Consider the following 18,398-nt stretch of genomic DNA (forward strand, 5'->3'; position numbering starts at 1 on the left):
AGTACCCATGTACTCATGCAATGACCCAGACACTAACTCATGGCAATTACAGAGGAGGTCATGCTAATCACTGGGGTACCCCAACACATAGTGTTCCCTAGTGTATCTAGGTGTCTTCACTGTATTTTAAGTGTCTTTTAGCATAACTGTGGCTCTAGGCTTGTAATTCTCCTGAGGCGGAAGCCGGGAGACATCTTGTATTTTAAAAATTGTTTTCTTGATTTTCACTCTGCGCATTACTTGCTTTTAAAAAACTTCACTCACCCCCTGCCAGCACGAATACAGGCGATAGAAGCGCCGAACAGCGACCCTTCGCTGCAACGTAGGAATCCGGCATGGTAACAATTGTGCCGCCATTGACGGCGAGGTAAACAGGCCACACCTACCCCGAGGCCACGCCCACCCGCCCTCCACAGTATAAATACGCTGCCTTCAGCGCCACCAAAGCAGACCTTGTAATTCTCCTGAGGCGGAAGCCGGGAGACATCTTGTATTTTAAAAATTGTTTTCTTGATTTTCACTCTGCGCATTACTTGCTTTTAAAAAACTTCACTCACCCCCTGCCAGCACGAATACAGGCGATAGAAGCGCCGAACAGCGACCCTTCGCTGCAACGTAGGAATCCGGCATGGTAACAATTGTGCCGCCATTGACGGCGAGGTAAACAGGCCACGCCTACCCCGAGGCCACGCCCACCCGCCCTCCACAGTATAAATACGCTGCCTTCAGCACCACCAAAGCAGACCTTGTAATTCTCCTGAGGCGGAAGCCGGGAGACATCTTGTATTTTAAAAATAGTTTTCTTGATTTTCACTCTGCGCATTACTTGCTTTTAAAAAACTTCACTCAGCCCCTGCCAGCACGAATACAGGCGATAGAAGCGCCGAACAGCGACCCTTCGCTGCAACGTAGGAATCCGGCATGGTAACAATTGTGCCGCCATTGACGGCGAGGTAAACAGGCCACGCCTACCCCGAGGCCACGCCCACCCGCCCTCCACAGTATAAATACGCTGCCTTCAGCGCCACCAAAGCAGACCTTGTAATTCTCCTGAGGCGGAAGCCGGGAGACATCTTGTATTTTAAAAATTGTTTTCTTGATTTTCACTCTGCGCATTACTTGCTTTTAAAAAACTTCACTCACCCCCTGCCAGCACGAATACAGGCGATAGAAGCGCCGAACAGCGACCCTTCGCTGCAACGTAGGAATCCGGCATGGTAACAATTGTGCCGCCATTGACGGCGAGGTAAACAGGCCACGCCTACCCCGAGGCCACGCCCACCCGCATCTTCTCCACCTAATAAAAAATGTGCAATTACCGGACGCGCAGCGGACGGGCGCAGCGGGCGCGCTGTCAGCGCGCCGAAGGCGCGCCAAAGGCAAGCCCGTCTGGGCCCGTCCGGGCCCAGCCGGCCCTAGGACCTGTCACTATGCCCGATTCACAGCCCCTCCTATCCTACCCCCCGGATACCCTTCGTCTCTGGAACACAAAAAAAAACCCACTGTGTGAATTCATCCTGAAGGATGACACCACGTTCACAGGATGCCCCCTCTGCGACACCCCTGAAACCACGAAATTTAGCAACACGCTTCGACTGGGCCTATTGAACTGCAGGCCGCTAGTAAAGCACTCACATGAGGTAAACCTCCTCACCCTAACCCTGTCACTAGACGCCCTATTCCTGACCGAAACATGGCTGACCCCCAACAACGGCTCAGATTTGGTCAATGCAACCCCCCCAGGCTACCAAATCTGCTGCCTTAACAGACCAGTTGGAAGAGGTGGCGGGCTCGCCATTCTCTATAAAGACCATTTTAGCTGCAGGATCACCGACGGTACGGTCAAGGACTGCGAAAATTGTAATTTCTCACTTCAGATCTCGCCTACCACTTCACTATCGGGTCTCCTGGTATACCGACCACCAGGCTCAATAGGTGATTTCTCGAACACCTTGATGGATCACATCCTGCTAAAAACAATAGCAACGCCTAACTTTCTTCTCCTAGGGGATTTGAACCTACACTTCCTAGATCCGGCAGACCACACCGCCGCGAATCTTCTAGCAGACCTCGCGTCAGCTGACCTCCAGCTCCTGAACTCGAAACCCACTCACGAGAAAGGTCATCTCCTAGACCCAGTCTTCACCAACATCAGGAATTTCCAAACCCAAGACCCCTCCCCCCTCCCATGGACCGACCACTTCCTGGTCCCAATGCACTGGGCCTATCAACCCGCCTCGGTCCCCAAACAGAAAACTAAGATCTTAACCCGACGCTGGCACAAGTTAAATCCAGAAAAATGGGAAGCGAAGCTCAGGGATTCTGATGGCCCCCTCTCAGCTGACCCTAACACCGCTGATAGGGAATTTAACAGCTGGCTCACCAACCCCCTAGATAACCTCATTCCATTAACACGCTCTCTTAAACACGTAAAGAGGATCAATCACGCTCCCTGGTACACCCCGGCCTTGAACATTCTTAGGAAAGAGTGCAAAAAGACGGAACGAACATGGAGGAAAAATAAAACAGCGACGGATAAAAACGCCTATCAATCTGCCATGAAGGCGTATAAACAAGCCCTCCATAGCGCTAAAAGCTCGTTCTTTGAGGTAAGAATACAAAATTCCTCGTGCTCTGCTAAAGAGACTTTTTCCATACTTAAAGAGCTTCTCCATGTCCCAGCCCCCCCGCAGACACCCTTAGACCCCAAAGCAGCCGAGGAGAAATGTGTGAACCTGGCCAATTTCTTCGATAGCAAAATCAAGAAAATCCTATCCTCCCTACCTGCTACTAACCAGGCCACCCCTGGAATCGCTAAGAAGTGTACCCTCACGTCTGGCAATCCCATGGACAAACCTGAATCCCCTTGTTTAACCGCATTCGGACCAGTCTCAGAAGAAGAAGTGGCAACCACTCTAGCAGCCACGAAAAGCGGAGCCCCTAGTGACTCAGTCCCCATACGGTTCACGAAAAACATAGCACGAACCATCACAGCTAGACTCACGGCCCTCATTAACACCTCTTTTTCCCAAGGAATAGTCCCACAAAGCTGGAAGGAGGCCGTTGTTAAAGGTCTGCTGAAGAAGCCGTCACTAGACCCCACGGACCTATCCAATTATCGACCCATCTCGCTCCTCCCCTGGATAGGTAAGGTCGCAGAGAAGCTCGCAAACAAAAAATTGTCCCACTTCCTGGAAACAAACCACTGCCTAAAGAACTCCCAAACAGGTTTCAGACCAGGTCAGGGCACAGACACCGCCCTCCTGGCGGCAGTAGAAAAAGCGAGGGAAATCATGGATACAGGAGGATCAGTGGCAGTGGTCCTCCTGGACCTCAGCGCAGCATTCGACACTGTCAGCCACCAGGTCCTAGTCCAGCGCCTGGAGAGCACTGGCGTACAAGACAGTGCGCTGAGATGGCTCACATCCTTTCTCTCCCGACGCTCCTTCCAAGTCTGGGAAGGAGAAAGCCGGTCTCCCGCAATCCCCCTCCGGTGTGGAGTACCTCAGGGCTCTTCACTGAGCCCCACACTTTTTAACATGTATATGGCCCCACTGGAGGAGCTGGTCGCCCCTTTCGGAGTCACGATCGTCAGCTATGCTGACGACACTCAGCTGGTGGTGACCCTCTCCCACCCCAAGCTACAGCCCTCTAACCTGCAAGACTGCCTGTCCACCGTCCATCAATGGATGGGCGATTCTGACCTAAAGCTTAACGGGTCAAAGACAGAGATCTTGCTGCTCGGACACAAAACCCCGAGTCTCCCTCCTAACATCTGGCCCGCATGAATGGGTGACCCCCCCTCCCCTAAGACAGAGGTTAAGAGTCTGGGAGTGTGGCTAGAGACAGACCTCACTTTCTGGACACAGGCCAGGAAAACAGCAGGCATCTGCTATGGGCTCCTGAGATCTTGTAGAAAAGTGCTCCCCCTACTGCCATTCCAGTCCCGTCTTCTGCTAATTCAAGGTTTAGTGCTAGCAAGGCTGGATTACAGTAATGCCATTTACCTCGGGGCGCCAGAAGCCACCTTGCAAACACTACAAAAAACCCAAAATGCCGCAGCCCGCTTGCTCACAAACACCCCAGCAAGAACTTCGGCCAAGCCTGCCCTGAAAAAACTTCACTGGCTCCCCGTGAGGGAAAGAGTCGTTTTCAAGGCCCTCTGTCTGGCACACAAGGTCCTGAACAACGCGGGTCCCCCCATTCTGAGCTCCTGGATCACTCCATACAGACCGTCGAGAGCGCTTCGGTCCGAACAGGAAAACCTCATTGTTGTCCCCAGGGTGAAGAAAACCCGCATAGGCGGCCGCAGATTCTCGGTGAACACGGCCAGAAAATGGAACGCTCTACCCTCGAACCTCAGAGCTGAACCAAACCTCCTTCGATTTAGAAAGTCCCTCAAAACCCTCCTTTTCCCCTGATCTTTCTTCCATCTCCCGTTGCCCCCCCGTTAGGAGTTCGAGGTTTTTAGCGCTGGGATACTCAAGGGTGACTACACGCTCTACAAAAACCAAAAATAAATAAAATAAAATAAATAGGCCTGCTTATTCAGAGTCAGTTACCACCAGTACCTATCAGCATAAAGTTGGGGGCACAGGAGGACTTTCTGCTCCTCTATTGGTTATTTCTGCACATTTCTTGCTTCTTCCTGTACTTTTCTTCATCTTTCTGGACTTCTGATGCCTCTTTCTTCATTTGTCTTGCTTCTTTCTGTGCGTTTCTTCCTCTTTCTTCACAAATCACTACCTTTGTAGGCATAGTAAGAAATTAGCATTTAAAAAACCTTTGAAATTCACTGAAAACAACGTAGGTTTCAGGGACATTATAGTTGGAAATTAGCATTTAAAAAACCTTTTAAATTCACTGGAAAAAACATAGCTTTGTGGGACGTTATAGTTAGAATTTACCATTTAAAAAACCTTAGAAATTCACTGAAAAAAACATGTTTCAGGGACATTATAGTTAGTTGGACATTCCACTTGTACCATACCACAGAAATGTAAATGTTATAGTTAGTAGAGCTAACTGTAATTCGCGCCCCCGCAATGCTTTGCTGATGACGTCACATATTACATCACTCATGACATGGTCAGTGACATCACTGATGACATCACTGATGACATCTCAAATGGCATTCCTGATGACATCATCTACGTGATAATCTGATGCACCTTCTCACACCCTAATATAACCTTTGATACACCCACTCTAAAATACAGACCACCATTTTCGAAACCATAGACACACCAATGCCAGTTACTCCATACCCACTCACTGATTCCTAGGTCTACACACATATCCACTCATTTACCCATACAGTCACTCATACATGCAGTCAACCATCAATATGACATTATCATATGCACTCACATATCTATACAGTCCCTCACACACCACCACTCATCCATAGAGTTACTCACACACCTAGTGTCAGGTCCAACGGTCCTCAGGATCTCACGATGCTCTATAGGGTCCACCTCTCGACAGCCCCTGGGTCTGAATGAGAACAGACGCACAGGAATGATCGAGCGAGGGATTATCAGGAAGGTAAGGGTGGGAACAGCGGGGAAGGGAAGCTGAAACGAGAACAAGGCACCATGAGACAAGCACAGACTAAATATGCAATGCACTTAGCAGAAACATGTAGCCCCACCCTTGTGTGAATTGAATGAGTTATACCTGGTAGGAATAAGTGGGAGGCTTTGCCTGGCAATCATAAAAGGTTGAATAGGATGATAAGTCTAGAATACAAGAACCGATGGTCAGTATCTTAACTCAGCAAGATTCATAGTACATTACACATTACACAGTACTACATACCAACGTAAATGTAAAATGGGGCTTCAACAGGGGTCAGTATGGAAGTTAGCCTGCCAGGCGAAGCTCATAAGCCCCTGTTGTCAGAAAGGAAGAAAAGGAGACAACAGTTATTGTCTTCACTCCCGAATTTGCATTGCCCGGTTACTTCACCTGACAATACACTATGCTGTACACAAGGAGTACTATAAAAGTCCTGGGTCCTGAAGTGATAGAGACTCATAAACAAAGCAAACCAACAATGTCTTCCGTTTGGCTGGTGAACCACAGAATATATGCACCTTTTAGAATACAATGTCTCTCTGCAGGTAAGTCCGTTGTACCCCCTTAGGAACAAGGCAAATGCACGGGGGATGTCTGAAAGAACAATAGCCCTGGAAGTCTAAATTCAGGTGGTACCCAGAGCAAGGAATGGCAGTTCACAGAAACAGTTTTCCCACGAAAATCCACACAACCTAACACTGTAAACACTGCCTGGAAACCGGCGTCTCACTAGCCAGTGAAACGCTAGAGCCTCAGCCGAGAACTCCACTGAAATGGGAAGCGCCAGCCGACGCCACCCCTAGACAGAAGCGGAAAGCTTCTATTGCACTCACCAGCCGGTACTGAGTACACTCGCAAAAGGATACGCTGGAAACTCTCGATCTTACCACGATCAGGATCGGAACCAGAATCAACGGCGGCGCCTTCTGTTTCCTCGCCGGTAATGTTCTCTGCGCGTGTGACGTCATCACACGGGCGTCGCGCGCGCAGTACCTGGAAACATGGGAAATGTAGTTTTTTGAGATTAGATCGCGTCTCAAGGCAGGGTTCGCGCCTAACCTCCGCTGTGAGATCTAACAGTACATCCCTCTCCCGAAGAACACTGACAGAGACAAGGTTTGGTCGGAAAGCGTTGATGGAACATCCTCACAAACCTGGGTGCATGGACATTGGATGCAGGCTCCCAGGAGTTTTCTTCATTACCATAACCCTTCCAAGCCACCAAATACCACAATCTGGTGCGGTATATCTTAGAGTCCAAAATTCCTCTCACCTCATAGTCTTCTTCGTTATCCACAGCGATCTCAGCAGGCACCAGTTTTCTGTGCATTCTCGAGGGTTTCACCAAAGACCCATGAAAGGCAGGATGAATGCGTAAGGAGGATGGCAGAGCCAGTTTAACCACCACAGGGTTAATGAGCTTAATGATCTTGTACGGGCCTATATATTTGGGATTGAACACACTATAACGCTTAAAGCGTATGTTTTTGGTGGACAACCAGACGTAATCACCCACCTTGTATACAGGCCCCGCTCGTCTGTGCTTATCCTCATAGGCCTTGTACCTCGCTTTGGACTGTCTTAACTGGCTCTTGACATGCTGCCATGTCTTATGAATACTCCGTAGTCTTTCTTGTACCTCTGGGACATGGGTGTTTGATGCAGGATGGTGAAATGGCAAGAAATTAGGATGGAAACCATAGGTGCAGTAAAACGGAGCGGTCTTGGTGGAGCCATGTACCGCGCTGTTATACGCTATTTCAGCTAGCCATAATCTATCCACCCAGTCTTCCTTGGTGACCTCAACATAGCATCTCAGATACTGCTTCAGAGTTTGATTAACCCTTTCAGTCTGCCCATCGGTCTGGGGGTGGAAACTGGTGGAGGTACTAGATGTAATTCCTAAGGCTTTACACCATGTCTTCCAAAACCGTGCTGTGAACTGGCTGCCTCTATCTGATATTATCACTCGGGGTAACCCATGTAGCCGTACTATGTTGGTGAGAATAAGTCTGGCTAACCCGCTAGCTGAAGGAACCTGTTTACAAGCGATGAAATGAGCCATCTTAGTTAAATAGTCAACCACCACCAAAATTGCAGTGCACCCCTGATCTTTAGGCATGCCCACTACAAAATCCATGGAAATGTTTTCCCAAGGTAACTCAGGAGTGGGAAGGGGTTGTAGCAAACCAGCCTGTCTAGAGTGTTGCGCCTTCATTTGACTGCAGATAGGACACTCAGCCACCCACTCAGCCACGTCCTTCCGAATGTTAGGCCACCAAAACTGTCTTAAAATCCTCTCCAAGGTTTTACTGAATCCATTATGGCCAGCGCACGGCGCACTATGGCACCACTGGAACACTTGTTTTCTTAAGGATTGAAGGGGCAACAGCAGCTGTCTCTGTCTCATCGGAAGACCCTGAACCATCTTCCACTCGTTGTGTTCACTCAACCATTTCTTCCATGCGTCATTCTGAATGTTTCTATTTACGCTTCTGAGGAACATCTGGGTACAGGTGACTCCGATCACCTTTTTTGGGTCAATTATGGACTCCTCCTTTGCGTTGCTTTGATCTGTTTTGGTGAACTGTCTTGATAAAGCGTCCGCCTTTCTGTTATCCTTTCCTGGTCGGAATGTGACGATGAAGTCGAAGTCTGCAAAATGCATCATCCAACGCATCTGTCTAGGTGTTAAATGACGTGCAGCAGTCATGTATTGCAAGTTACGATGGTCGGTAAACACTGTTACTACATGTCTTGCTCCCATTAAATGATGTCTCCATTCCAGGAAGGCGGTTCTTATTGCCAACAGTTCCTTTTCAGCAATCACATAATTCTGCTCCGCTGAAATCAGGGTACGAGAGAGGTAAGCAACAGGATGTAACTGGCCAGTTTCAGAGTGACGTTGGGACAATACTGCTCCTACCGCCGTGTCAGAAGCATCCGCTTCAACGATAAAAGGTTTGCCAGGATCCGCGTGCACCAGCACTGGAGCAGAAACAAAAGCCTTCTTAAGGTCATCGAACCCTTTCTGGGCCTCCTCCGTCCATTCGAAGGGCACCTTCTTTCTCAATAACCTTGTCATTGGGGAGGCCATTGCTGAGAAATTTTCAATGAACCTGCGATAGAAGTTCGCGAATCCGATAAAACATTGAATGTCCCTTACGGACTTGGGTATGGGCCAGTTCTTTACTGCTAGGATCTTTCTTTCAGACATTTCCTGCCCATGTGGAGTGAGCATCACCCCTAGAAACTCCACTGATGTAGAATGAAATTCACACTTGCTGAGTTTGCAGTAGAGTTGATGTTCCAATAAAGTTTTCAATACAGTCTTTACATGTTCCACATGTTGTTCTGTGCTGTCAGAGTAAATCAGGATGTCGTCTATGTAAACCACAACGAAACAATCTAAATATCTTTTGAGTACATCATCTAGGAAAAAATGGAAGGCGGCTGGCGCATTACAGAGCCCGAAGGGCATCACCAGGTACTCGTAAAGGCCAAAGCGGGTCTTGATGGCCGTCTTCCACTCATCACCTGAACGCATCCGAACCAGGTGATAAGCCCCCTTGAGATCCAGTCTCGTGAAAATCACCGCATTTTTAACTTGTTCTAATAATACATTGATGAGCGGCAGGGGATATTTATTTTTGACTGTAATGGCATTTAGAGCCCTATAGTCCGCACAAGCGCGAAGTTCTCCATTAGCCTTCGGGATGAAGAACAACGGGGAGGCTGCTGGGGATTTGGATTCTCGGATAAAACCGATCTTCAGGAGCTTGTCTAAGTAGTCACGGAGATGTAGGGTTTCCGGCTCCGTAAGTGCATAAACACGCCCTGCTGGGATCTTAGCACCTGGAATCAGTTCTATTTGGCAGTCGTACGACCGATGTGGTGGTAATGATTCCGCCTTCTTTTTGCTGAATACCTCCGCCAATTCGCGATACTCAAATGGTACTTCTACATCTTGTTCAGCCGCGGTAGCGATGTGATGTATACCAGCTAAACCAAAAGCAGGTCCTGATTTCACAGAGAAACAGTTTTGATGACAATACTCTGACGTGAAAAGTATGGTTTGGTTTTCCCAGTCTATGGTGGGGTTGTGTCTACGCAACCATGGAAGACCCAGAATCATTCCATACTGAGGTGCATGAATGATGTTAAAGCACAATCCTTCCTGATGCTCAGCACCCATTGTCATACTAAGCTCTCGGGTTTGCAGTCGAATAGGACCTGAATCCAACTTTCTGCCATCCACTGCATACACTGCTTCAGGAATCTCTTTGTCTACGAGGGCTAAGCCTAACCCTATGGCCTTGGCATGATCCATGAAGCACCCGGTGGCTCCCGAATCCTACATGGCTTTTATGTTTAGTGTTTTCTTTTGTACTTCCAGCCTCACATTCACGAAAAATTGCAGACCGTCCTGTCTCTCAATTCCGTCCAATGAAGGGATGATAAATGAACTTGAAGGACTCCCTTCTTCCACCTTCAAGCATTCTCGTTTCCCGACTCCTTTTCAGCTGCCACCACCGACACCTTTTTGTAGGTGGTTCTGGTTTTGTTTCTGTTAGGGCATTCCCGAATGAAGTGTCCCTTTCTACCGCAATACAGGCATAAGCCTTTCTTCCTTCGGTATTCTCTTTCTTCCGTAGTTAATGGCGACCTCACTGCTCCTATTTCCATGGGTTCAGGTGTAGACTGGCTTGCCCCTTCTGACCCCCTGGGACTTTCGTATCTTGGGGTTAACCGATCCTTTCTACGATTGTCACCCTTACGATCACTCAGACGATGATCTAATCTCAGGACTAGGCAGATCATGTCTTCACATGTAGTAGGCTGAGGATCAATCTGGGCAAGTACATCCTTCATTTCGTCAGTGAGGCCATTATAAAAAATTGCATGTCTTTTTTCTTCCGGCCAATCCGTCTCCGCGATAAGCCTTCTAAAATCGTTGAGATAGGTTATCAGATCCCTATTACCCTGTTTTAGTCCTAACAACTCCCTGTCTGCTGTTAGTGTAGCTGACCTGCAATTGAAAGTTTTTTCAAAATCCGCCCTAAAAGCCTCCCAGTCCCTTAACAAAGGATCATCCCTTTTTACCAGTGGTACTGCCCATTGTGCAGCATCCCCTGCTAAATACGAGACTAGATAAGCTACTCTAGCGTGATTGGTGTTGAATACTTTGGGTTTGCAGGAAAAGTGCAATAACACCTGTGTAAGAAACACCTGCACTTTGCCGCTGTCCCCATGAAAACGTTCTGGAGGGGCTAGGGGGATCGGAGTGGGAACTTCCACTACGACAGAGGAGGCCTGCTGAGTACCAGCACTAAATGGGTTACGACTCAACCTATCCACTTGAGCCTGCAGAGCAGCAGTCTCAGTCCTCGATGCCTGCAACTCTGTTTGGACCAGCGCCAGGGCTGCTAAAATATCATTCATTGTGGACATGGTATCGTGAAATCGGGAGGACAATATGTCTTGGGCCGTTGATTCTGTCAGGTCCAACGGTCCTCAGGATCTCACGATGCTCTATAGGGTCCACCTCTCGACAGCCCCTGGGTCTGAATGAGAACAGACGCACAGGAATGATCGAGCGAGGGATTATCAGGAAGGTAAGGGTGGGAACAGCGGGGAAGGGAAGCTGAAACGAGAACAAGGCACCATGAGACAAGCACAGACTAAATATGCAATGCACTTAGCAGAAACATGTAGCCCCACCCTTGTGTGAATTGAATGAGTTATACCTGGTAGGAATAAGTGGGAGGCTTTGCCTGGCAATCATAAAAGGTTGAATAGGATGATAAGTCTAGAATACAAGAACCGATGGTCAGTATCTTAACTCAGCAAGATTCATAGTACATTACACATTACACAGTACTACATACCAACGTAAATGTAAAATGGGGCTTCAACAGGGGTCAGTATGGAAGTTAGCCTGCCAGGCGAAGCTCATAAGCCCCTGTTGTCAGAAAGGAAGAAAAGGAGACAACAGTTATTGTCTTCACTCCCGAATTTGCATTGCCCGGTTACTTCACCTGACAATACACTATGCTGTACACAAGGAGTACTATAAAAGTCCTGGGTCCTGAAGTGATAGAGACTCATAAACAAAGCAAACCAACAATGTCTTCCGTTTGGCTGGTGAACCACAGAATATATGCACCTTTTAGAATACAATGTCTCTCTGCAGGTAAGTCCGTTGTACCCCCTTAGGAACAAGGCAAATGCACGGGGGATGTCTGAAAGAACAATAGCCCTGGAAGTCTAAATTCAGGTGGTACCCAGAGCAAGGAATGGCAGTTCACAGAAACAGTGTTCCCACGAAAATCCACACAACCTAACACTGTAAACACTGCCTGGAAACCGGCGTCTCACTAGCCAGTGAAACGCTAGAGCCTCAGCCGAGAACTCCACTGAAATGGGAAGCGCCAGCCGACGCCACCCCTAGACAGAAGCGGAAAGCTTCTATTGCACTCACCAGCCGGTACTGAGTACACTCGCAAAAGGATACGCTGGAAACTCTCGATCTTACCACGATCAGGATCGGAACCAGAATCAACGGCGGCGCCTTCTGTTTCCTCGCCGGTAATGTTCTCTGCGCGTGTGACGTCATCACACGGGCGTCGCGCGCGCAGTACCTGGAAACATGGGAAATGTAGTTTTTTGAGATTAGATCGCGTCTCAAGGCAGGGTTCGCGCCTAACCTCCGCTGTGAGATCTAACACCTAGTCAGTCATGCAAAGAATCAATCTCACTCCCATTTACTCCCCTATACAGTTATACACACACCACCTCACTTATTCAAACGTATTCTATCACATACTTACACTCTTATATAATAACTAATACAAGCACACACTGATCCATACAGCCACTCTCTCAATCACTCACTCTCACATATAGTCATGTATACACACCAATACTCACATATACTGCCTTTCACATATGCAGTTATTCAAACATGTACCACTGAGGCATCCATTCACTTAACAACACACCCATACACACACTCACCCAACCATACAGTCCTTCACAGTTGCACTCTTGAACCCATACACCCAGTGAATCATCCACTCACACATCTATGCACAGAGTCACACCGCCCGCCCACCCACACAGATACTCAGGCACCCATACAGATACTCAGACAACCAATCAATAACCCATAGAGATCCTCAGTTTGCCACTCAACAACCCATGCAACGGCTTACACACCAACTGACAAAGTAAGTGTGTGATTGTCTGTATCATTCACTAACCCATGTATTTAGTATGACACATTTAATTACTCACTTATACAGACAGTCACACACCTACTAAATCATCCATCCAGACACTAATACACCCACTCATTCTTCAATAGTCCATGGCATATATATATATAAAACATATTTAAACTTTATGGAAGCCCACAGCCACTGGATGATGTCATCAGTGATGCAATCAGTGATGTCATTTGAGATGTCATCAGTGATGTAATCAATGATGTCACTGACCATGTCATGAATGACAATAATATGTGACATCATCAGCAGTGCCTTACGGGGCGCGAGTTATAGTTAGCTGAACTAACTATAACGGACGAATTTCTCTGGTTTTGTATGAGTGAAATGTTCAACTAACTATAACGTCCCTGAAACCTGTGGTTTTTTCAGTGAGTATATATATAGATATATAATTCACTGAAAAACCAAAGGTTACCGAGATGTTTCAGTTAAGCTCAAGTTTCACTGGCACAAAACCAGAAAAATTTGAAAGTTACTGATAGCTGACCTAACTATAACTCACATCTCAGTAATGCACTGCTTATGACCTCACATATTGCATCATTGATCACATGGTCAGTTACGTCATCTATACAATAAGTTCAAGGCGACTAAAAACAAATAAGTTCCGTCCTGAAAAACCTACCAATAGGGGCTCTATGTAAAACGAGCCAAATGAGGACCACAATGGAAACCATGCAACCATTTTAAGGCGGGTTTTCACTCACAAAGCGGAGCCAATAAGATCGTGCTAAAATCAAGCGCCATATGCTAATTCTCAACCTCGAAAGAGGAACAGACAATTGGTCCACGTACAACATAGTCTGGACCAATCATCTCCCTGCTTCCCAAACTTAAGCAAGGGCAGTTTCTGGTTCCTGCAACATTTTTCCAGAACCCCCAGAGGCAGTGTGATTTATCCACAGGAGGAGGTAAGATCCTATTCGCCACGAGATTCTTTAGCAGGCCTTTAGGTTTTTCTTTCCTGCCTCCCAGCACAAGGGATTTCATACAAATTACCTCTTTTATATTCTACCAGGTCCCGTTCCCCTCACCTTCGTGGCGGCTGCATCTACTACAATAACAGTGCTCCGCCAGAGGGTCCCTCGAACCATAGCAGCAATAGGTTCTGCAAGTCCATACCGCCTCCACGTTTTAAATAAGAGAACCCGTCTTTCCACTCTTCTCCACTTGCATTCAGGGAGAACGAGCTTTTTCTTCTGGAGGTATGTTTTCATAAGTTTAGCAATTATATTCAATTATATTCAATTAATTTAAATCTTGCTTTTGACATTATGGCTTTCTTCTTATTTAGACTGAACACGACCCATTCGTATCAGGAACCAATGACCACCGTATTTTCACGTAATAACAACCACCGATACATCTAAGATATTCAATACAGAACAGGTATATCTCCCTTGTATTCTTTTTAAGTTACCCCGTAGACATGGCATTAGTCTTAACTAAGATTAGTCGAGGCTACCCTAAGTTGCATTAAAATTGTATACTCCATAACAAATGGGAGATTTGTCAAATCAGTATACTAGAACTAGACCAAATCTACAACTCACAAGATTCCCTTGTTCCCGCAGATGCTTTGAATAAAATTCCTTTTAATAAAAGGCAACGGCCAACACCCTATTCAAGAGATGCGGTTGAGATCCAGTCTCTACATTTATTGAAAATCTCACATGATCAATCGGTATAGGTAAGATTAAACTATATCTATGATAGTCCCTATGCAAATAGAATGTTCACTACACCCACTAGGATCTTCCCTTAAACTTTAATTTTCCAACCTTCTGTTCTACTTAATAGGTTAAATAGTATCTAAGAGCATGAGTGTGTCATCTCAATCATCAAATATTGCTGTACTTAGATATTTCCACACAATTTGATTGTCCAAAGGGCAGTTCTGTATCTGACTAGCAACTAGGAAGAGATGAGGACTTTTAACCCTCTAAGCTCCTAGAATCCTATACTATTCGGCCCATAACAACTGGTTTCAGTGTTAGTGACATTCTAGACAATCTGGTATGCAATAACAGAACATAGTGATAGCGAAATTTTGTAATTTAAATCCGAGCATTCCCTCTCAAATAATGTCTTGTAATAAGAAATGTGAGGGAGTAATATGATATTGAAATGTTATGTATTAACAAAAGCATTAACATTGTTAAACTTTTTTAACGTGAATGGATGAATAACTGTATGAATATTTATTGTAGGGTATCTGCTCAGACCCCTAAACAAGACAGACACTCAACAATAGTCTTGATAAAGGTGGATCACATTTTCGCCTAGAACCACCGAAACGCGTCGACGCCCATCTTCTGTACATTTCAAGCCCTTTCCTCCCTTGTTTGTATAGAAATTGTTTGTTATGAAACAAGGGTGAGATGAAAATATAGCTTTGAATGTACCATCTGTATGTAACAATTTTTATGTTTTACAAACTTCTGTCTGTCTTTTGTATTGTGCAGGTCACAATAGATTGTGTTATTAACTGTAACTTTAGTTTTTATTATTATGTCTAGGAATTCTGTGATGTATAGGTAAATATAAATTGTTTTTATTACTTATTTCTTTAATAAATGTTGCTGTATTTTATCTTTAAGATTGCATTAGTTTTTGATTCTATCTTTTTGACTTGAGGCTATGTTTTAGCTTGTTCTGTATATATCTCAAGGGAATTAGTTCATTTCTGGGTTGAATACCCCATTTCCCTTGATAATTCCAAGGGGTTCCTCTCTCTTCTTATCACATGGTCAGTGGCATCACTGATGATATCACTGATTACAACATCCAGTGACTAAGAGTGTTTAAAAAAGTTTATCAGTGTTAAATATATATAACAAGGTGTATTGGTGAATCTGTAGGTGTATGAGTTCCTGTATGGACAATTCAGTGGGTGTATGAATGACTGTATAAGTGAGTGATTAGGTGTCTCAGTGGATGTATGGGAGAGTGACTAGATTATGTGAATGTCTCTTTTAATCTGTCAGTTGGCGTCTAAGTGTCTGTATGGATTGGTGAGTAGGTACATGAGTGGCTGTATTGAGGATTGATTAGTTGTCTTAGTACCTGTACGTGTGTATGAGTGTCTGTGTGGGTGGGGGAGGGGAGTGTGACTGCCTGCATGTTTGATTGAGTGGGTGAGTCAGTGATTGTATGGGTTAGTGAGTGTGTGTTTTTAGAGGTTGTATGGGTGACTGAGTATGTGTATGGCGGTGTCGGTGAGTGACTAGATGTGCTAGTGGTATATGGGTGAGTAACTGAATATGTCAAAGGCCGTATAGATGAGTGTTGGAGTGTATGAGGAACTGTATATGTGAGTGTGTGCTTGTGTCAGTGACTGTACAGGTGAGTGAGTATGTGTTAGTGTCTATATGAATAAGTGAGTGGGTGTGTGTATAACTGTATAGGTGAGTACGTGGTTGTGAGATGGACTATGGCTGAGTGAATAGCTCTATTGGTGACTGACAGTATGTGAGTGGCTGTATTGGTGTATGTGTGGATATATCAGGGCTTTATTAATGAGTGAGTGGGTGTATGAGTGGATGAATGGGCAACTGCGTGAATGTGTGTATGGACCTATGAATCAGTGAGTGGGTGTGTAAGTACTGGTATAGGTGAGTCAATGTTTTTTGAGAATGATAATCTGGAATTTGGAGTGGGTGTATCAAAGATTATATTGGGGTGTGAGTGGGTATATCTGAGATTCTGTGGATGCTGTTATCAGTGATGTAATTTGAGATGTAATGAGTGATGTCACTGACCATGTAATGAGTGATGTGCAAAGTGAGGTCACAAGCAGTCCATTGTGGGGACACAAGTTATAGTTAGCTCAGATAACTGCAACTGCTGACTTGCTCTGGTTTTGCACAAGTGAAGTGGAACCTAACTATAACATTGCTGTAACCTTTGCTTTCTTCAGTTTATTTCTAAGGTTTTTAATACATTATAATTCCTAACTATAAAGTCACCTTTGTTTTTTTTCAGTGAATTCCAACAGTTTTAGATCAGTAGTCACGTTTACAGAGTTGTGGCGAAAGGGGGCTGGGTCTCCTTCCTGTTCTCAGGAATCTAGCTATGTAGTACTTACAAGGGGTAGCAGGAGGGGTTCATGGCCCCTAAGGTCCCTCAGGAGTAAAGTGTACTTCATGTCCCGACCATAGTGCACAAGTCACATTTGCAGAGTAGTGGAAAAAGGGGGCATGGCCATCAAAGTCCTCTTAGCAATCCAGCTGTGTGAGACTTATTGGAGATAACAGGAAGGGTAGCTGTCCCCCAATGATGTCCTTGGGGCCACCTACTCCTCCTGTTGCCTCCATTAAGTCCCTCACAGTAGGATTGCTGATACCTGGTAGGAGGCGAAGCCCCCTTTCTCCACCACTCTGCAAACATGCATCCTTGTGCACTACTAATAGGGGGATGAAGTCCTGTTAGCTATTGAGGGTCCTTGGGGGCCAACTATTCCTACTTTTACCTCCAGCAAGTCCCACACAGTGGGTTTGCAGAGAGCTTTTCAGTGGCCACAACCCCTTACTCCACCACTCTACAAAAGGGTCTCCGCTTGCACTACTAGTTTGAGGATGAAGTCCCCTTGGCTCTTGAGGGTCCTAGGGGGCTAACTAGCCATCCTGTTACCTCCACTAAGACACACATAGCTGGATTGCTAAAAGGTCACAACTAGCCCTCCTGTTACCACCAATAAGACCCACACAGCTGGATTGCTGAGAGGTCATCAGAAGCCATGCCCCCTTTCTCCACCAAATGTACCTCCTGGCACAGTGCTGCTTGGGGTAAGAAGTTCACTTTAGTCCTGAGGCCTTCAGGAGGCAAGGCGACTTAACCTCCCATCAGCAGTATGCTGAGAGGTGCATTTGCAGAGAGGTGGCAACAGGGGGTGTTGCATGTATCCTCCTCTCAGCAATCCCACCATGTGAGGCTTAGTGGAAGTAACAGATGGTCTTGTTAGCCCCTGAGGACCGTGAGCAGTCAAGGGGACTTCATTGCCCAACTAGCAGCATGCCCGGAGGCCCGTTTGCAGAGGTATGGATAAAGGGGATAGAGCCTCCAGTGCGTTGTCGCCTTTTTTTTATTTTTCTATGTCGATGTTTTAGAAAGGGGGGCCCTGTATACCCCCATCTCTGGACCATTTTTGGCCCCGGGTACCCATTCCCCCAGGGCCTACCCCTTTACTTGTTTATTCTTTTCAGGGAGGGGGCCTTGTGGCCCCTCTTTTAGGCCATTTGTGCCCCCAGGAAGCACATCCCCTGGGGCTCGGCCTGTAGTGTGGGTGCCCTGCTCCCAACCAGAGTCCCCACATTTTCAACGTTTAGGACTGTGGGGGGAGTCTGAAGGCCCCAACTGTCCCTGCTGGCTCTCCTTCTCCTGCAGGAGCTGGCATTGCTTTGAGGTCCAAGGAGCCGCTAACATGCATCTCCCTGGATCTCAAAGCAATTTGTATGTTTTCCTCCTTGCTTGACAGCAGGCAGGGAAACAGACACATGCTCCGCTTTCAGAAAATGAGAGCATTTTCTG

The sequence above is a fragment of the Lissotriton vulgaris genome, chromosome 4_1 (genome assembly GCF_964263255.1).
Source record: "Lissotriton vulgaris chromosome 4_1, aLisVul1.2, whole genome shotgun sequence".
In the NCBI taxonomy this organism is placed as follows: Eukaryota; Metazoa; Chordata; class Amphibia; order Caudata; family Salamandridae; genus Lissotriton; species Lissotriton vulgaris.